General features: G+C 42.4%; 1 protein-coding gene across 2 annotated transcripts in view; it reads right to left on the reverse strand.

The window, feature by feature from the left end:
* The window catches only part of LOC115474405 (uncharacterized protein DDB_G0271670-like), a 655547-nt gene that overhangs the window by 506962 nt on the left and 126424 nt on the right, over positions 1 to 22161 (reverse strand). The window lies entirely within an intron of this gene.

Consider the following 22161-nt stretch of genomic DNA (forward strand, 5'->3'; position numbering starts at 1 on the left):
CCCTTCCCCCCTTCAGTGAACCTTCAACATTCTTGTGGGCCGCCAGCAGTGTCAACAAGGAAAACAAGCTGCTTCTGCTGGCCCAAGAAGCATTCCCTCTGTTGTGTCCTGCCTCATCAGATGCAACTTCCTATGTCCAAGTAGGAAGGACACAACAGAGAAAAAGCTTTCAGGGCCAGCCAAAGCAGCTTATTGACGCTGCCAGTGGACCACAGAAACATTGGAGGAGATACCGGTCTGCAGAGGGTAGGCAAGAGGAAGAGAGAGACTGACTATGCTGGGAGGTGGAGATAGAGGGGGAGAAATGCTGAATCCTCAGAGGGAGGAAGAGAGAGTTTAAAATACTTCTCATTTTTGTGAAGAGCTATGGGCTATTTTGATATAGGGGTTATTTTGTTAGGATCCATTTTTATCAAGGACTATTTTGTTACAAGGCTATTTTGTCCAGGCTATTATTTCAGGGTGTCAAGTCAAAAGGAGTCCTGGACTAGCAGGACCCAAGGGACGGAAATTATCATATGATCAAATCTAACCACAAGTGTTCTTTGATGCTGAAAACGTAGGGGTCAATACTTAAAGCAATTTAAATGGCAAGGAAAGGTTCCTGGGCTTTAAATCACTGCAATATAATAGGTGTCTTAGCATTTAGCGTGGCCTAAATCCACTAGCACGGCTTAGTAAAAGGGGCCCCCTAAACAGAATCCAACTATGTATAACTGGATATTCAATGCTAGTATCTGGATATGGCCTGGCATTGAATGCCTGGGTATACTGTTGCCACTGGCGGCCAAATAAATGCTGACCGCCACTGGCTGAATATTGACCCCATGGAGTATAACGTAACATCAGGTCTATTGAAAATACTTCACAATGTTCAAAATTCACAAAACTACAAAGTCTACTGTTTTGATGGTTTCTTGATTTTTGCTTAATGGAAAGGAAAAACCTCATACAGGTATAACTTTTTCAAAATCTGTTCCTCATCAATCTTTGGCTCAAAACCTTCCTTCTTCCCTTCTTTTTAATCCACTCGCAAAATGTTTTCAAAATCATCAATTTGAGACCAGCTGAAGAATCTAAGAAGCATAATTATATAAATATTCTAAAAATTCCAAATGTTGTGAATGGATTAAAAACGTAGGGAAGGAGGAAGGTTTTGAGCCAACAATTGATGAAAAACAGGTTTTGAAAAAGTTATACCTGTATAGGTCTCAGGTTTCCCCATTAAGCAAAAATCAAGTAAAAATCAAAACAGTGGATTGATTCTGGTTTTGGGAATTCTGAGCACGATCTAACCGAAATCACAAATGAAATCAAACACAGCCTCCAAATAATGAATTCATGGGCGGACGCATTCCAATGAAAGCTAAATGCAGAAAAGACACAGTGTCTCATCTTATCTTCACAATATAACACAAATAAACACAATACCATAAACACCCCAGATTACACCCTTCCAGTGTCTGACAGTCTGAAAATTCTGGGAGTCACAATTGACCGAAATCTCACACTCGAAGACCATGCGAAAAATACAACAAAGAAAATGTTCCATTCACTGTGGAAACGTAAAAAGATCAAACCTTTCTTCCCAAGGGAAATATTCCTGGTACAATCGATGGTGCTAAGCCACCTAGACTACTGTAATGCCATTTATGCTGGATGCAAAGAACAAATCATTAAGAAGCTTCAAACCACTCAAAACACAGCAGCCAGACTCATATTTGGGAAAGCGAAATACGAAAGTGCCAAACCCTTAAGAGAAAAACTACACTGGCTTCCATTAAAAGAACGAATTACGTTCAAAGTTTGCACCCTGGTCCACAAAATTATACACGGGGAAGCCCCGACCTATATGTCAGACCTTATAGACCTACCTACCAGGAACGTAAAAAGATCAGCACGCACATTCCTCAATCTCCACTACCCCAACTGTAAAAGACTAAAATACAAGTCCACATACGCAACCAGTTTCTCCTACATCTGCACACAACTATGGAACGCACTACTGAAAGTCATAAAAACAACGCAAGACCTATCTATCTTCCAAAGGCTACTGAAAACTGACCTGTTCAAGAAGGCATACCATAAACAACCATCCTAATTTCTAAATAACAAGACTGATCACGAACTAAACGGAACAGAACTCTTATCACTTGACTGACTAACCTCACTGCTATTAATGAACAAGCACTACCACTTTAATCCTAATGTCTAAAATGTTTTCTCTATAATTGATGACTCAACATATGTTACAATCCAATCTATTACTCAGGAACTTATATGCAATACCATAACGTATTCTACTTTACCATGTATGTACGCACCTTATGCAATACCACTTTAATCCTTATGTCGAAAATGATTTTTCTATAATTGATGACCTAACATATGTTACAATCCAATCTAACACTCAGGAACCTATATGCAATACCATAATGTATTATTCTTTACCATGTATGTACGCACCTATACCATTTGTAATTCTGTTAACCGGAAATGGCAATCACCATTACGGCAAATGTAAGCCACATTGAGCCTGCAAATTGGTGGGAAAATGTGGGATACAAATGCTATAAATAAATAAAAATTTCACTCTTTCATATATACGCTGTATAATGTAACGTAACATCATAGTAAATGATGGCAGATAAAAGACCTGTACAGTCCACCCAGTCTACCCAACAAGGTGGCCAGAGTTGTATCTGGCACGCTGCGCAGATTACACTTCATGATTAAACGCCAGCATCATAAATAGGGCAGCTGGCAACTTGTCACCAACCTCATACAGGCAGTTATATGATGCAATCGTGGAACATAATACCATACCAACATTGCATTTTTTAGGGTTCATATTATGTTCGAATGAGGTTGGCAAGACAGCAAGTTGCTGGATGCCTTGTTTATGATACCAGTGTGTAATCATGAAGAAGTGTAACTTGTATAGAGTGCCAGATATAATTCTAGCCACCTGATTGGGCAGAATGGATGGAACCATATAGACCGCTATCTACAAGCATATACTATGTTACATCATACTCTGCATCTTCAGCATCAGAGAACATTATAGTCAAATTTGTTCACACCTGATAATTTCCTTCCCTTGAGTCCTGCTATTCTAGTTCAGTTGTGTTCCCAAACCAACAGATAGCGGCACAAAACACTTAAGTTTAGTGAAATCAGTACCAGAACTACTGTAAAGATTAGTGCAGCACTATGTTTCATGCTGCTCCATTATGCTTTTGTCCAAGCATAGGACCAGAAACTGAAACCAAGAGCAGAATAACCAAGTAAAACAGTTTCAAAATACAGCTCCTCAGAACAGGCTTGCTGGTCCTCACTGCAGGTCTTTTTAACTCCCCTTCCTTGATGGCCCTCCCCCCCCCTAGGTTTGTGGACCCCCTCAAAAGAGCTGCAACTTCTTAAAGCAACTGGAATTGTAATCAGAGTAGGCAGAGGTCTACTTGCTGGACCAGGAGCAAACACAGTGCCTATAGCGAGCCTTGCTACAGTAAGCTCTGCCAGTCACCCTTGCTTTGTTCTCAGGTAGCCTCTGCAGCCTACCTTCACCCAAATCTTCCCCCAAGAGAAACTTACCCCCTAAAGGGAAGCTTTCTGAAGTGCAACTTAGAAGTCAAGCAGTAGATATTCAGCTGGCAGCAGGAACTGTGTAAGGGATGCAGGTGCCCTCTGCTTCTCCAATTCTAATCTCTACCTCTCTCCCACTCCCACCTCCAAAAGAAGATGAAAGCTGTCGCCCTCTGATCCTCCCTTCCTCCCCCTGATAAAGATCCCTCTCCCTGCTCCCCTCCCCCAGTACTGGTCTAGTAGGCATGATGCCTCTCACAGACGCCTCGCAGCACTCCAAAGTAATGTGAACCTACTGCTAGAGGCCACCACTGAAGAACACGGCAGCCACTTGGGGGAAGGAGCTGAATTGGATGGTGTCTTCTTCTCCCAGAGCGAGAGAGGGAAGGGGGACAGCTTCAGCATGTTCTAGGGAGGAGGAAAAGGATAGAGAGGGCTAGCATCATTTCAAGCCAGGACCTGAAAGCTAACCAGGCACCGGCTAATATTCTGTCCTAACTTTATGCAGTTGCTCAGCCGATCGACTGAAAATTGCTGGTAACAAGCTAAGGTTCTGCTCCACCCTAACTCCACTCCCAGACTGCCCACAAACTAGCAGTTTTGGCATAGGTGGTTAGAGAGGATATTCAGTGGCACTGTCCAGTTAAGTGTGCCTAAATATCCCTGGGTAGCCCCACATAAGTGATTTAAACAGCCAAGAGCTTCTCCTCTACTCTACTCCCAAATTCGCAGCCCAATTCCCGAGCCAGAGAACACACTTCATTACCACCTCTAAAGTCCCCAACCTGGTCCCAATACGGACAAGGTCACAAAAAGCATCTACTGCAAAAGCAGTTCCCAATTCCAACTGAGCCATTTCCATAGATTGTGGGAGCTGCTGGACCCAATGGAGCAAAGTTCTGGCCATATAATCTGCATATATATCAACCTGGGTCCCCATGGCTGAAGCCATGAATGCTTGCATCGAGAACAATTCCATTCTCCTGTCCTGGACAGCTTTGAGGACCATTCCTCCTTACACTGGATCATCTTCTTTGTGAATGTTGTCACAAGTGCGTCTACACTGGGGAGCTGAAATAGCTGCTCCAGATCCTCTCGGAGAAGAGGGTAAAGCTCAGTGAACTTAATGCTCATCAACATCCCATCCAAGTTATCTGACTCCTCCAGTACCATCAGCAGAAGGGCTTTATGAATTAGAAAGGACCTTCCTCAGACTTTCTAGGATGGGATCCCCCCCCATGACTCCTCCCATGAGTGCCTCCATAATCTTCAAGGAGAAAGTTGGATGGGGAATGAGAGACAGCAGCTCTTCCCACCTAACAATGTGGACTACAGGGGATTCATCTACCTACAAAAAGTTCTCCCTCCTCAGGTGACAAGGATCCTGAAGGCAAGAGGTTCTCAGTGTCACTTGAAGTACCACTGCCCTCCTGTAGCTCAAGGTTTCTTGAGACTTCAGCCCACAGTTCCTGCATCTCTGACAAGTGGCTAGATACGCCCCCTGAAAACAGACCAAGGCCCTTCATACATAAGTGGTCATCTCTTGCACCAGCTGTGGTATCAGGACCAAAGAGCAGACTCCTCTGACCTGGTTCAGCCCTTGCACTGATAAATCCTGTGAGGTTCAGGCTCTCTAGGCAACCCTATTGCCAGGCTTGCTCCCTCTGCTGTCACCTGCCTCAGAAGAGAGTTGCAGCCCCTTTTAAGATGGAAGTATGTCCTGCCAGTGGAAAGATCTCCTCAGCCACTGCAAACTGCGCATCCCACAGGCTTCAAATCAATGCTCCCTCTGTGCTCATTGGCTGCCTCGCTGCCTATCGCAGGTGATTGTTGCAAAAATCAATGATGGAACTGATCCACTGTAGCCTCTCCATTGCAGGTGAGGCAGTAAGAAATCAATGATGTAACTGATCCACTGTATTCCACAAGCGCCACAGCACCAACCACGTGCCAATGCTGGCTCACAACTCCCTTCCATAGGGCTCTTGACTGAGCAGCAAACTCACCCCATGACTGTTTCCAGTTTGAGACCAGCGCTCAGCTTGACTTCCCACCCAGCTAACTTCCCACAGAGCCTTGCTGAATAAGGACACTGGGAAGAGAGTAGGGTAACTGTGAGGAAGAGAGGAGATGAGGGCCAGCAGAAGCCAAACAAAGGTCACCAGAGTCCGCCTCCCCACTTACCACCCCCTATCCTCTGGCCAGTATTCCTTAAGATTCTGGTACTGGGCAACAGGTCTCCCAAGCTCAATCAATGAATGGTCTTAAACCAACCCCGAGAGACACCGACATGTCCCTATTCCCTCGAGGGAGAGGGTCTTAACCCAAAACTCTAGGGATCAGAGCAACAGAACTGCTGCACCAATCCAACCTGCAAATATCTGCTAAAGGGAAAGGATACTGGAGAGGTGTATAGTGGCGGTGATGTCACTAAACTTCAGTGTTCTGTACCTCCACAAGTGGTTGGGAAGCACAACCCACTGGTCTGGACTGGTCTAGCAGAAACAAAAGAAATATTCAAAAACTAAGAATAAGAAACCAGAAAGCTTTCTATAGATATGCTACACCATGATAAATCCCTAAATTGCCAATTCTTTTCAGGTTAGATACCAGCATTTTCAGAAACACAGTTCGATATTTTTTTTTAGTAGTTTCACTTGTATGCACTTTACTTTTCAAGGCTTAAGTAGTTCATTTTTTTACTCATATACCCCACAGTCCTGCAACTGATTTTACTAATCAGTCTTCAATATTTTGATATTGTGTCTTATAGCCATACTAAACAGTAAAAAAAAACAAAACAAAACAGGAAGTCTACTACACAAGTCTTCACACTCCTTGACAATACTAGGTGGAAGCTCTCCTGCAACAGCAGCTGTGAGTCATTTAGGATACACGTCTAGCAATTTTGCATAGCATGAAGGTGCAGTTTTTTTCCTGTTCTTCTTAGAATAGATCAAAGTCTTTCAAGTTGGGTGGGGATCCTCTGTGGACTGCAGTCTTCAAGTCTTGCCACAGATTTTCAACTCAGGTCTGGGCTTTGACAAGGCTACTTTTGGATATTCACTTTCTTTGTACTGAGCCTCTCCACTGTTGCTTTTGATTTATACTTAGGATCATTGTCCTGCTGAAAAGTAAACCTCTTCTCCATGTTCAGGTCTATGGCAGAATGGAAAAGGTTTCATTTCAAGATCTGCCTGTACTTTGCATATTCCATCCTTTCCTTGATCTTCACAGGCCTCCATGTCCCTGCTGTTGCAAAGAAGTCAAACAAAATAATTCTGTTATTACCATGCTTAATTAGTGTTCAGGTGATGTGCTCTGTTTTACACCACTTATATCAATCACCTAAGCTTTGACACAAAAAGGATCTACTTTGGCCTCATAAGATCACAAAACATTCTCCCTCATGGGTGCACTGTTTCTTAGTAAACAATATGGCACATAAAAAGGCTTTCATTCAGAAGTGGCTTTATTTTCTTGTGACCCTGCTCATAAAGGCTATGGCTGTGGAATATTGAAATTGTGAGCAACATTTTCTCCAGTCTCAGAGACCTCTGTAGCGTTTCCAAACTCACAGGAATCATCCTTAGCAGTTTCCTCAGTCCATAGTATCTTGGTAGTACCAAAGTGTTTCTACTTTAAGGATGGATTTAACAATGCTCCAAGGGATAATCAATCACATTGAAATTTTCAGTCTTCATCCAACTTGTATCTTTGAATAACCATTCAGATGTTCTTCTGGTGAGTTCATGTTGAGAATGTTTAGACCTTTTCTTCATATTCATTTCACACCACAGAAGCTGCTTGATTCTTTATTGAAAATTATTTGCCTCCAACTACTGTGTCTGGACAAGGCAGTTTTTAGAAATGGCGCTAATTTGGGTTTGTTACGACAGTGGGTGTGAAGACATGCCTTTTTGGTTTATTGTTCTTAATTATTTTTTAAATATTTCTATAACTGATTCTTCATGCTAAAAGTATAGAGTATGTTGTATATATAGCAAGTTGTCAAAATGTGCCTTCCTATGCAGTTGCAGGAAGTAAATTCTAGGTCCCTGCTCCAGAAAAGTGCCAATCAAATCTTAATAGGGGGTGGCTACTATCCTTGAACAGGACCAATGACACTGAAGCTGATCCACAACTGCCTTTGATAACTACTCAAAGGAGAGAGACCTCTTACCAAAGAAACTGAACTGGTTAGGAGTTGCCAGTCTGTTCCACAGCTGTCCCTTGTGGCATCCAGTGCCAGGAAGAGGGAGGGATAGATCTAGCAGACTAGATACTGATCTTAAAAAAAAAAAAGTAACAGATTGAAGTTGCTGCAGCTGCTAGCCAGCCACATTTCTTGTAAGGAAAAGAACTGGATGACAGGAAGCAGTCGAGCAGATAAGCGCTGAGACCCTGAAAGAGAATGAAGGTAGAGCCCAAGTCTTGGGTGCATCCTCACCGCCTGATCTAGAGGGAAAAGGAGCATTAGGGAACGCAATAGCCATGACACAGAGAGACTGGAGAAGTGTGTGATGGGAACACAGAAGATCTGTCTGCCTACTAAAAGAGAGGAAGAGGAGTGAAGTGCATGGTTTGACTTATGCCCAGGACTTAGAGCATAAAACTGAAGAATTAATGAAAACAAAAAAGGCTCCCAGAAAACTGGCATGCTAAAGAACGAGTTTAACTACCCAGCATACAAAGAAATGTGAAAAATATAATTTTGAAGGAGAGATCAATGCTCAGAGGAGACCTATAAATCCTTTGAAACTATGTCACCCTTCTCTCATGGATTATTTACATTATTGTTTTTCCTAGCCTTTGTATACATTTGTATATATTCAGAGAGCCCACTAAACGAGAATTTAAGAACAGGTTTCCAGCTATGTTTATGCTCAGTTTATTCACAGACTTGATATACCACTTTCATATCAGGCACAACAAAGCAGTTTACAGTTTAATCATCACAAAACGATGATGTAAACTCACAAACTTAGGACAGGTACTAACACAAGCAATGTCTAACTTTACTGTGCCTGTTTAGTGCTAACCCAAAATATTCAGGGAATCCAGTTTCTGGCCTTTGCACTAGCCAGGCTAAAGGTGCTGCACAGGTCACAACTTGTAGTGATATGATGGGTTACAAAATTGGGAAATACCCAAGTGGCTGTGAATGAAAGCCAAACAGATTTGCACTCTACCACAACTCTAAAACAATAAAAATGAATAAAAAAAAAATGTCAGTCACAGCCTCATCAGAAATTTCTTTTTCAACTTTTTGTAGTTATTTGAAAAAACATGTTGTTAACTTGTATGCACTGTTTGTTGAGACAGAAATGCATTATGAAACTTCTTTTTAAAATCTGGTAATTCTACTACATGTACTGCTATGAGAATTGCATATTTTAATGACACACCACTCTCTCTCTCTTATATATATCTATATATATATAGATAGATAGATAGATAGATATAGATAGATAGATAGATAGATAGATAGATAGATAGATAGATAGATAGATAGATAGATAGATAGATAGATAGATATAGATCTGTAATTAAAATATGTAACTCTCATAGCAATAGACATTCATTGCTTGATATATGGTGAGAAAACATACTGCAAATAAAGTTATACATCATCTGATACTAATATGAAGCACCTAATTTATAAGAACCAGTAGAAATCCACTGAAGTGGAGAACTCTGAAATCACATGGGAAATACCAACAGCAGAAAAAAAGTGGAAAATTGACCGTGCACTCCAGAAATGAGAGGGAAACCTTAATACTTCCAAGGAGATTTATTGATAAAAAGACAAGACATGGCATCACGTTTCAGCCTATGGCCTGCCTCAGGGGTCTGTTAACAAATAGATAATAAAATCTCCAATGTGGTATCTTTTCCAATACAAAAGATATTAAAGAAGGGTCTTGAAAAAGACCATAAGTTGAAAATCAATACTTCCTCTGATGGCGTCTTTCAAGACCCTTCTTTAATGACTTTTGTATTGGAAAAGATACCACATTGGAGATTTTATTATCTATTTGTTAACAGACTCCTGAGGCAGGCCATAGGCTGAAACGCGGTGCCGTGTCAAGTCTTTTTAGCAATAAATCTCCTTAGAAGTATTAAGTCCCTCTCATTTCTGGAGTCCACGGTCAATTTCCCACTTGCTTTCTGCTGGCACCTAATTTATATACATTTTAATAGAAATGCTCAGATAACTTTTTGCATACTTCATATACTGCTTAATGTAGTAGATTTATTAAACCAATTTGACTTATGCACTAGATAGGGTAGTATATCAAGTCTAAACAAGCATACATAAACTAAAACTTTAATTTGAGGTATTTGAGTGATTTATCCACATCCAATAAGAATACAGTTCTATTAGTAAGTGCAAATTACATTGAAGAAAACACAATACAAGATTCACCCTAAAAGAAAGTAGAGTCAAATTTATTATTTTCTTACCATAGTCAAGCAACTTTAGCCAGTTTCATCCAGTTGCTTCTGCTTGCTTTGTTGTCGTCGGTCCCCCCCCCCAAAACCCCCAAGAGGGTGTCTCTTCCAGTTGTAATCACCGTTGCCATGTGACTACACTTTGGACTGAATGGGGGGGGGGGGGTGCAATACCAGGAGGCTTCCTCTTCCTTTCCATCTTTCTTGTTGAGCCAGTAATGGATGGCCACAAGCCACCACAATTTATGGAACCAGCAAAAGAGTATGTCTATACAGTACTGTAAGCTCTTCACCTCCAACTCAATAAAAAAATGAAGGGCTCTCTGGCTCCTGATAGGTCAAAGAGTCATCAGATCTTAAATCCCTCCGATAGTGAAAGCTTTAACATATGACTTGATTGTAAAACACTGTCCACAAGACTAATAAGTGCAGTTTTTCAACATATCTTCAACTGCTTTCCTTACAGATAGAACAACCCAGTGCACTTTAGAAAATTTCTTTATAGAAATAAGACATTGTTTAACACAAGAGCCATATTTGTTCCAAAATTAAAATCAACATTGAGTGGACCAGTCTGATGACACAATGGAAGTACCGAGCATTGCCATAGACAAAATCTGAGTTTAAATTCCAGATCCAGCTACCCCTTCATAGATCAGCAGGGGCAGTGGAGAGTGTTCACAACTTCAATGATGTGAGGGAGTCGCAGTTATCATAACAGTGACATCTACTGGCTATTTTAAGGGCAAGCTTGTGCTCAGTTCCAGAAGAAACTGCTGTTTGTGCCACTTTCCCACAGTAATGTCACTGAAACAACTGAACTAGAATGAAGACTGTTTCCAAAAGGGAAAAATTTCAGGTACCTTTGAATGAAGGACCAAGGCACCTCAACCTTAAACGCCACATAAATGGCAAAAGTGAGAGAGACTGTGCATGTACAAAAACAGACTAAAAAGCTAAGGACTAAAAGAAAAGCTATTATGTCAATAAAATCAAATGTGAACACATGTGGGCTGCCCTGAGCGTTCAATAACTAACTCTTTATCAATCTACTAGATTTCAAGAAAAACTTCAAGTATCTTGCTTTTTGGGTCAACTAAGGCAGCAAAAGTTATTCAGAAGCAATATATAGGTGGCATTATCTGTGTATGCCCTGGTAGGTAGCCAAGACTAGACTTAGACTGCAGAGCCTGCTCTTCAGTCCAAGTTGTAAAGGGTTGTGAAATCACATGCACCTAATCCATGGGAAAAAAGCTTGGAGAAAATTAAATAGAACTAAAAATGACCACACACCTATGCTTTAAGAACTACTAAAAGCCACATGCCAGGGCAGCAAAATTTGACACACACTCAGTCAAGATTTCTTTTGTGCAATTAGGATTGTTCTGTTGGAGGAGTACCCACAGGGATCATTGTGTAACATTACAGTAATTCAACACATAAGATGGAGGCTAAAAGGGAAAAGGAAATCAGAGAACATGAGGATAATTTATAATCTATGGGAAAAAATTATTCTTCATAAATATTATATCATATCTTAGGAAGGTTTTTAAAGCCCATGTAGTGTGTCTCCCAATCTTCAACTGAATGGTTTTGAAATACCAAGCAGACTGAAAAAGTGAAACAAAATTTAAAATATTTGTATCATCTTAAATAATTTTCCTTTTCTTTTTTAAGATGGCATTTCCAGGAGGACACATTCCTCTGGAAATTGCTTTCGATGCCATTCCAAGGATCACTGCAGTGGCAAGTAGCAATCTACTGCATCAACTCTGAAAGTGAACCCAACCCTGCCAGCCCACAGACAGAATCTGCCACAGCATCATAGTCTCAACCAGAAACAGTACTAAAATAAAACAAAATGCTCTTCATATTTTCAGTATGCAAGAACACATAGTGAAAGTCAAAATTTATAGGCAATTGAACATTTGTGTGAACCCATCAGTACTCTTTTTATGCAAGTTATTAACTGCAGTCAGGTCAATATTCAGCCACTGCAGCAAATAAAATAAAACAAATATCTATTCAGCCTCACTATCCAAATAGTAAGCAGCACCAAATATCCAGATAGACCAGACACCAAAACCACCATATCACTGTCCAGATAGTAAAGGGAAAGTCAGTAATTATGTTTGTGAACTATCTGGATAGTAACATTAAAAATTGCAGATCACTGCATCTTCCGTTGTCCCACTATTTATCAATACATAATGGAAGACATACTATAAAACCACAAGACCAACAGATAGGCTTGGCTTATATACTGACCACCTATAGGTACATGTCAGGGACCACTACAGTTTTTCACCAAATTGTTTCACCACACCTCCTTAAAGTTAGTAGTCTATTGGTCCCATCTTGACCATGTTGAAGAAAAACAATGACTAAAGTCAACAGAATACACATGCCATTAATTTATAGAAGAAATGCATCAATATACAGTATGCTGCAGAAAACGAATGCTTAAAAAGCCAGTAAATGAAAAGCTTGAAAAACTATACATCGAGTTTTGCTGTGTCTAGTCACTCCCAATTATTAGTTCAGAATTTTATGTCTAAGGGACTGCTTATCTACAATTGTTCTCTAAAGCTACTATAATTCAAAAGTCATAATGGTGGGTTATAAGACCTTTCCAGCATTGATCTGTATAGCTTCCAAAATGATTTTGAGAACTCAGAACTAACTCTGCCTCATGAGGAGGAAATGTCAGCTGCTAGGCCAGACATGCGAGAAGAGAGCTCAGACCCATCCAAGTTCAAAATCTCTGGAAAAGACTGCAGCATTTGTGAGAAGCAAGTCAGAAAAGAGAAAATGACCACAAGGCGCTGGGCAGCAGTCCTGAATGAGTATACTTTCAGCACTAGTAAAGAAGGTATTCACAAAGGCCCGAGAATAGTGATAAACAGAGCAACGGGTATCCAAAATCAAGAAGCTCACATGTTAAGGAGGTAGAGGCTTGAGGTGTGTAGGGGCAACCAAATCACACACAGTAGATGACAGCAGATAAAGATCTGAATGGTCCATCTAGTCTTCCAAACAAGATAAGCATATAGCATATGGTAGGTATGATGCAATATAATATATCCATACTTGATCTGTCCTTGTCACTTTGGGGGCACAGACCACAGAAACCTTCCCAACAGTGGTCTTATTCCCTAACTACTGGAGTTGCGGTTGGAGCCTCACTGCAGCCCAGATCTGTCTAGCATAATCAGGGCACAGATTGTAGAAGTCTGGCCTTAGTTCCCATTTACAAAGATTTTAAAGATTGGTGTCAGGAGGTGAAAGATGAGCTAGCAGAAATTAAGTAGGAAATTATGGACAGGATGGGTGAGATAAAAGTGGATGAAGTGGAGTTGAGCCAGAAGCAAGAGAGAGAGAATCTGTCTGTAGAGAAGAAAGTGGATATTGCCATCATGAAGACTACAATTTCTGAACTGGATGAGGCAAAAAAACAAACCATAGAAAAGCTTGAAGACAGAAAATCTTTTAAGCGATAATAATTTGCATATAAGAGAAGTGACAGAGATTGAGGTTTATAGGGACTGCAAGGAAGTAGTTGCAAACATTACCTCTTTATAAAGCTATATAGGGCTCTACTAGCTTGGATAGAGTTAAACTTACCTAGAAATACTGTAACCTATATACATGATTATAATGTAAAATACGATAGAATAGATTGTTTAAATTTTTATCTGTCATCAACTAATGTTTCAGAGAGTAAGTGATAGCTAGCAGAATGAGTCACTGAGGAATTGCAAGTACAGTGGAAATAAAATATCTGTCAGGCTTATTTTCGAAAGGAGAAAAACGCCCATGTTCGGGAGATAGGCGTCCGTTTCCCGTGGGCGGCCAAATCGGTATAATCGAAAGCCGATTTTGGTCATCTTCAACTGCACTCTGTCGCGGGAACGAATAAAGTTGATGGGGCGTGTCGGAGGCGTGGTGAAGGCGGGACTGGGGCGTGGTTATCGGCCAAGCAGAGATGGGCACGCTCGGCCGATAATGGAAAAAAGAAAGGCGTTTTTAGCGAGAATTTAGGACACTTTTCGGACCCTTTTTTCTCATGAACAGGTCCCAAAAAAGTGCCCTAAATGACCAGATGACCACCGGAGGGAATCGGGAATCACCTCCCATGACTCCCCCAGTGGTCACTAACCCCCTCCCACCAAAAAAAAACCCACTTGCAAAAACCTTATTTCCCAGCCTCTATGCCACCCTCAAAATCCGTACCCACCTCCATGACAGCAGAATGTGTTCGATCCTCTCACAGCCTTTCCCTGGGTCAGATATGGCTCTCGGGTGCACTGCAGGGTCACATCAGCATTGCATTGTGGTATTGGGCTCCGTGATTTCACTAGCTTGTGTTACAGTCTCACGATGTTGGTAGTTGGTAGGCTCTTCTCCCATGGTGCTTTTCCCTCTGCTTACTGGGTCAGAGTGTGCCCTGTTTTGTTTCCAGTAGTCCACGAGGTAGTAGCCATTTTTGTAAGTCCGTTTTAGATCCCTTTCGTGTGTTAGCCACATTACAGAACTTAGTTCTTACCTTGAATGTTGCTGAAAGAGGGCATTGTACACCATTCTTCCAGCTCTGACCTACTGCTAATCTTAGTACCAGGGAGACTCGTTGCCAGTGGGGCACAACCTCTGATCTGCAGTTAAATGTGAATAAACGCGGTTATTGAAATAAAGGACGTTTTCAGCAAGATTAGTCTTACGGTGTGAACTGCTGTGCCAAGGTTATACAGCAGCAACAAGTCCTGTCCCTGGAGAAGTTTTAGTGGGTAATGCAGTGCACTTCAGGCAGGCGGACCCAGGCCCATCCCCCCCTATCTGTACCACTTGTGGTGGTAAATGGGAGCCCTCTAACCCTCCCCCCCCCAAAACCCACTGTACCCACATGTAGGTGCCTCCCTTCACCATTAAGTGCTATGGTAATGGTGTTGAGTTGTGGGGAGTGGGTTTTAGGGGGGATTTGGGGATCTCAGCACCCAAGGTAAAGGAGCTAGTTAATGTTTTTTCCTATTTTTTTTAAAAGTGCCCCCTAGGGTGCCCGGTTGGTGTCCTTGCATTTGAGGGGGACCAGTGCACTACGAATCCTGGCCCCTCCCATGACCCAAGCCTTGGATTTGGTTGTTTTTGATCTGGGATGCTTCGGTTTCAATTATCGCTGAAAAACGAAAACGCCTAGCTCAAACAAACGCCCACATCTCAAAAACGCCTACATCCAATGCATTTGCTTGGCACAAACCATATTTTCGAAACTAAAGATAAACGTCCATCTTTTTCATAAATACGATTCGGCCCACCCCTTCACGGACCCGTTCTCGGAGATGGACGTTCTTACACATGGGCGTTTGCGTTCGATTATGCCCCTCTGTGTGTGTGGATCTGTCCCCAACCATATTAAAGATGAGAAGAGAATTTAAAGAGATCATCATGGAGCTACAGAGGAAGACCATAGAACAGGTGGCTCTTTCCTTCTGGGTTGGCATTTACAGTAAATGGTTCTACAAGAAGAGTCCGGAGTCCTCTGGACAACTGAAGCAGCTCTGACCAAGATGCAGGAGAGATCAACAGAAAGACTTGTTCTACAAAAAAATCTATGAAAGCAAGAGAAAGGGAAAAAAAAAAAAGTCACCCGAAAACATAGGAAAGTGATAGAAAAATCAGTGCTTCCCAATCTTTTTAAAGCTGTGCCCCAATGATTGTGGCCAAATAAAATTGTGTAACCTCCTTGGAGATGCACCTATGGAATGCCCACCCAAAGGTAAGCTTTGTGACCCTATTTGGGGTCATGATCCACAATTTGGGGATCTTTACAGTAAAAGCAATGAGAAGAACCACAGAAAGCATTCTGGTGCAAGTGGAATTGGAAGATAGGCATGTGTGTAAGTTGGGCTATGAATGCTTAACTGGACTTTAAACTGGCATGAATGAGAAGGAGGTGACAATGAATATGGGAAGGCGGTAGAACGAGAGGACATGAAATGAGATTGAAGGGGGGCAGACTCAGGAAAGATGTCAGGAAGTATTTTTTCACGGAGAGGGTGGTAGATGCTTGGGATGCCCTCCCGCGGGAGGTGGTGGAGATGAAAATGGTAACGGAATTCAAACATGCATGGGATATGCATAAAGGAATCCTGTGCAGAAGGAATGGATCCTCAGAAGCTTAGCCGAAATTGGGTGGCGGAGCAGGTGGGGGGAAGAGGGGTTGGTGGTTGGGAAGCGAGGATAGTGGAGGGCAGACTTATACGGTCTGTGCCAGAGCCGGTGATGGGAGGCGGGACTGGTGGTTGGGAGGCGGGAAGTACTGCTGGGAAGACTTGTACGGTCTGTGCCCTGAATAAAGCAGGTACAAATCAAGGTAAGGTATACACATATGAGTTTGTCTTGTTGGGCAGACTGGATGGACCGTGCAGGTCTTTTTCTGCTGTCATCTACTATGTTATGTTACTATGTAATATGAATGTACAGCAAAATGAATGACTTAAGATAAGAAGATGCAGTGCAGGTGAGACGGGAAGGAAAATAAGAATCAAAGGTGGGTGATGGATGGGGTAAATTAGGAGGAAAAACATGAAGAGTCTTAGGGGTGACTGAAATGTGTTTCAGAATAGATAGGTAGAGATTGAAATGAAAGGAAGGAGATAGGGTGGGGGAGGTCTAGCCTGTTGGATGTGGGATGAGAGGTATTTTAAGAATGGGAGGGAAGGGTGAATAGGTGAAATTCACATCTACTAAACTGAAGGATCTAAAGTCCATAGTCAAATTAAAATGTTCAAGGAAACAAGCTGAGGGCTGATTAGACTATTTACACAGGAAATGTATTAGAAAAAGGGATGAACATCTAACAATTAAATTTTCCCACATAGATACCTAGCTGCCAACCATAAAGAACATAAGAAGGGGAAGGGTGTACTAGTATCTAACAAAAAAAGGTGGAAATCATGAAGGCAGTAAGTGATACAAATGGACAATACATAACACTTGAAGTATGGTCAGAGAAGTGTGGTTAAACCCTACTGCATCTCTATGCACCAAACACAATACAGAGGGATTTCTTTGAGGACTTGGGGAATAAACTGAGGGAACGGGGGATGAAGAGATTATTTATAGGGGGCAATTTCAACATAACCATTAATCTTAAATTGGACAAGTTAGGGGGAATGGATAGTGGTTTACAGCAATCGTTCCCAAACCTAATCCTGGAGAGTTGAGAGATGCTTAAGAAAAATCACATGGTGCACAGAGGCTAACGGCAGGGCTAGCTCTGTGGTTTACTGTTTCCTGTAACAGATCACAAGCTTTCAGCTCAGAACAAAGGAATGTACAAGGCACTGATATAGAACTGGCTTGAACAGGTTTAGAGGAGACAGTGTACAGGATGCACATATTTGGAATCAAAAACTCAGTATATATGTAACTGCGTAGTAATAGGAACCGAGCACTACTTCCGGATTCCTAACTTAGTGAGTGCTTGTGATGCTCTCTTAAGAATGAAATCTATTCTTCCTTCTTAAGCCTTTTTTAACCCTTTCTTTTATTCTCTTTTGTAATACTGAATAAAGCCAGCTTAATTTGAATTATTACTACTACTTTGTAGACTCAATTTATTTCAGGTACGCAGACTCAGGTCCCCGAAGTTTTGCCTGCCTTGGACCCCGAACAGGACGTACCACAAACATAGTAACATAGTAGATGACGGCAGAAAAAGACCTGCACGGTCCATCCAGTCTGCCCAACAAGATAAATTCATATGTGCTACTTTTTATTTGTACCTGTCCTCTTCAGGGCACAGACCGTATAAGTCTGGCCAGCACTATCCCCGCCTCCCACCACCGGCTCTGCCACCTAAACTCGGCTAAGCTCCCAAGGATACATTCCTTCTGAACAGGATTCCTTTACGTTTATCCCATGCATGTTTGAATTCTGTTACCGCTTTCATCTCCACCACCTCCCACAGGAGGGCATTCCGAGTATCCACCACTCTCTCCGTGAAAAAGAACTTCCTGACATTTTTCCTGAGTCTGCCCCCCTTCTATCTCATTTCATGTCCTCTTGTTCTACCGCCTTCGCATCTCCGGAAAAGATTCGTTTGCGGATTAATACCTTTCAAATATTTGAACGTCTGTATCATATCACCCCTGTTTCTCCTTTCCTCCAGAGTATACATGTTCAGGTCCGCAAGTCTCCCCTCATACGTCTTGTAACGCAAATCCCATACCATTCTCGTAGCTTTCCTTTGCACCGCTTCAATTCTTTTTACATCCTTCGCAAGATACGGCTTCCAAAACTGAACACAATACTCCAGGTGGGGCCTCACCAATGACTTGTACAGGGGCATCAAACCTCCTTTCTCTGCTGGTCACACCTCTCTCTCTACAGCCTAGCAACCTTCTCGCTACAGCCACCGCCTTGTCACACTGTTTCGTTGCCTTCAGATCCTCAGATACTATCACCCCAAGATCCCTCTCCCCATCCATACCTATCAGACTCTCACCGCTTAACACATACGTCTCCCGTGGATTTCTCTTCCCTAAGTGCATCACTTTGCATTTTTTCGCACTGAATTTTAATTGCCAAACCTTAGACCATTCTTCAAGCTTCTGCAGATCCTTTTTCATGTTTTCCACTCCCTCCCGGGTGTCCACTCTGTTACAAATCTTAGTATCGTCCACAAATAGGCAAACTTTACCTTCTAACCCTTCGGCAATGTCACTCACAAATATATTGAACAGAATCGGCCCCAGCACTGATCCCCGAGGCACTCCACTACTCACCTTTCCCTCCTCCGAGCAAATTCCATTAACCACCACCTTCTGGCATCTGTCCGTCAACCAGTTCCTAATCCAGTTCACCACTTCGGGTCCTATCTTCAGCCCATCCAGTTTATTTAAGAGCCTCCTGTGGGGAACCGTGTCAAAACCTTTGCTGAAATCTAAGTAGATTACGTCTATAGCTCGTCCCTGATTTAATTCTCCTGTCACCCAATCAAAGAACTCAATGAGATTCGTTTGGCACGATTTCCCTTTGGTTAAACCATGTTGTCTCGGATCTTGCAACTTATTGGCTTCCAGGAAATTCACTATCCTTTCCTTCAGCATCGCTTCCATTACCTTTCCAATAACTGAAGTGAGGCTTACTGGCCTGTAGTTTCCAGCTACTTCCCTATCACCACTTTTGTGAAGAGGGACCACATCTGCCGTTCTCCAGTCCCTTGAAACTTGTCCCGTCTGCAAGGATTTATTAAACAAATCTTTAAGAGGACCCACCAGAACCTCCCTGAGCTCCCTCAATATCCTGGGGTGGATCCCGTCCGGTCCCATGGCTTTGTCCACCTTTAGCTTTTCAAGTTGGTCATACACACTCTCTTCCGTGAACGGTGCTCTATCCACTTCATTCTCATTTGTACCTTTTCCAGTCCATCGCGGTCCTTCTCCTGGATTTTCTTCTGTGAAAACAGAACAAAAGTATCTATTTAGCAAATTTGCTTTTTCTTCATCATTATCTACATAGCGGTTCGCAGTATCTTTCAGTCTCACAATTCCCTTTTTAGTCATTCTCCTTTCACTAATATACCTGAAGAAATTTTTGTCACCCATCCTTACATTTCTAGCCATTTGCTCTTCCGCTTTCGCCAGATGTATCTCTCTCTTGGCTTCTTTCAGTTTCATCCGGTATTCCTCCCTCTTCTTGAGTTTTTCTGTATTTCTGGAACGCTAACTCTTTAGCCTTTATTTTCTCAGCCACTTGCTTGGAGAACCGTAGCGGTTTCCTTTTTCTCTTGCTTTTATTTACTTTCCTTACATAAAGGTTTGTGGCCCTATTTATAGCTTCTTTCAGCCTGGACCACTGTCCTTCCACTTCTCGTACTTCCTCCCAGCCCACCATCTCCTTCCTCAGGTATTCCCCCATTTTACTAAAGTCAGCACTCTTGAAATCCAGGACTTTGAGTTTTGAATGGCCGCTCTCCACTTTAGCTGTTATATCAAACCAAACCGTTTGATGGTCACTGCTGCCCAGGTGGGCACCCACTCGGACATTGGACACGCTATCCCTATTTGTGAGCACCAGATCCAGCGTTGCTCCCTCCCTCGTGGATTCCCTCACCATTTGTCTGAGCGAAACCCTTTGGAAAGCATCCACGATCTCTCTGCTTCTTTCCGATTCCGCAGACGGAATCTTCCAATCTACATCCGGCAGATTGAAATCTCCCAGCAACAGCACCTCTCTCGTTTCCCAACTTTTGAATATCTGCGATCAGGTCTTTATCTAATTCCTCCAATTGTATCGGAGGTCTGTAGACAACAACCATGTGGACAGAGGTTCCATCCTCTCTTTTTAGTGAGTGACAACCAGTCAGGTTTTCAGGATATCCACATTCTTGAGACATTTGCACACAGTGCTTCCACTAAAAGCAAATCTCTCTCATGAATATTCTTTGTGGATATCCTGAAAACCTTACTGAACACGGGGTGCCTTCCAGGACCAGGTTTGGGAACCACTGTGTTTAGGGTAATACAGGGCAAAACTTCAGAATTCAAGCAAATGTTTAATATGATTGATATATGGAAACTTAAGACAGTGGTGGCAGCGATTGCCATTGACTGTTCTGCCGCCAGCCTCTTTTCTCTAGTGCGGCCTGCCTCTGACATAACTTCCTGTTTCCTCAGAGGCGGGCCGCAGTAGAGAGAAGAGGCTGGTGCCGGAAGCAGGGCAGCCTATGGGAATTGATTCCGTTGCCGTCTTTTGGAAAACAAAGTTAGGCCTGGAGGAGGAGGTTAAAAAAAGGAAGGGGGGAGATGTCAGACCACAACCGGGGGGGGGGGGGGGGGCATCTCAGCCATCACCTCAGGCAGCAGATTGCCTTGGGCTGCCCCTGGGAAGGAGGAGAGAGGACAAAATAACAAATGGACAGCGGACGCTGGAAATAGATTTAGCAGAAGACAAGAAAGCAGAAAAAAAAAAAAACTGGGACCAAAGTGATGGAAAAATAAGGCCCAGACACATAAAGGTAGAAAAATATGTTGTTTTTTAAATTTATTAACTGGAATATGTTAGCTTTGGGAAATGTGCGTTATAGATATTTATGTATCATGTTCAGTACAATAGGAAATGCATTTGTTTCTTCAGTGTTGTTCTGTTTTACTTGAATAGATGTTTGGTGTTTTAGGGTCCAGTGTAATATTTGTAGTGCTGCCCTCCTAGATTATGTGGCATAAGGAAGAAAGAAGTAGTTGCATCAGGTCAGTTCCTCCTCCTCTGCTTTCTTGAGCTGAACTGCTTATTTGAACTTCATGGCTGTATGGAGTCTCCATGGTTCAAATAAGCAGTGGGCCTAGGCTGGCAGAGGAAGAGGAAATGGTCTAATGTGCAGCTGCTTGCTTCTTATGCCACATGATCCATTAAAGGCATGAAAGACATAGTAAAGGTGGGGGGGGGGGGGACAAGGACAGAAGGAAAAGAGAAAGGTAGGAATTGGGGGCTAAGAGGAGAGAAAGAACTAGGAAGCTGGGGAAAGGGAAGGGGTTCAAGCTAAGTCGGGTAAGAAAGAAATGGGGAGGGTAGAGACTGGACAGTGATTATTACTGGGGAAGGAAGAAGCTGGGGGAGTGGTCAGGCCTTATGACAGGGGAAATTCTGAACAAAAAATTACAAATACAGAATTTTTAAATATTGTTCACAGACCGCCCTGTTTACTAAGCCACGCTAAGGCTGGCAGTGAGCTAATGCCGTAATAGCCCATTCACTTTGAATGGGCTGTGTCGGTATTGCCACAAGGCAATCACTAGCATGGTTTAGTAAAAAGGGGGGAGAATTTCCCAGAATATTTTATATGAAGAAATTTTCATTTTGCGCTGAATTCCCACAGGAGTAATAAGTACAGTTCTTGCTGTTTACATCATAGCATTGGTGCTGTTGTTGTATGACTTGTTTGCTAACCCCGTTTACTAAGTTGTGCTAGCGGCTTAGTAAACAGGGGGGTAAGTATATATATTGGGTTTGCATTTTCTTTGGGTTTTGTATTAATTCACAATGGGTCATTTGGTGGATGGAGTGCAGGGGGATTACAAGGGCCCTGGCCCGGCAGCAAATGCATCTCCATTTCTACGTCTT

This window comes from Microcaecilia unicolor, chromosome 1, assembly GCF_901765095.1.
Source record: "Microcaecilia unicolor chromosome 1, aMicUni1.1, whole genome shotgun sequence".
Lineage (NCBI taxonomy): Eukaryota > Metazoa > Chordata > Amphibia > Gymnophiona > Siphonopidae > Microcaecilia > Microcaecilia unicolor.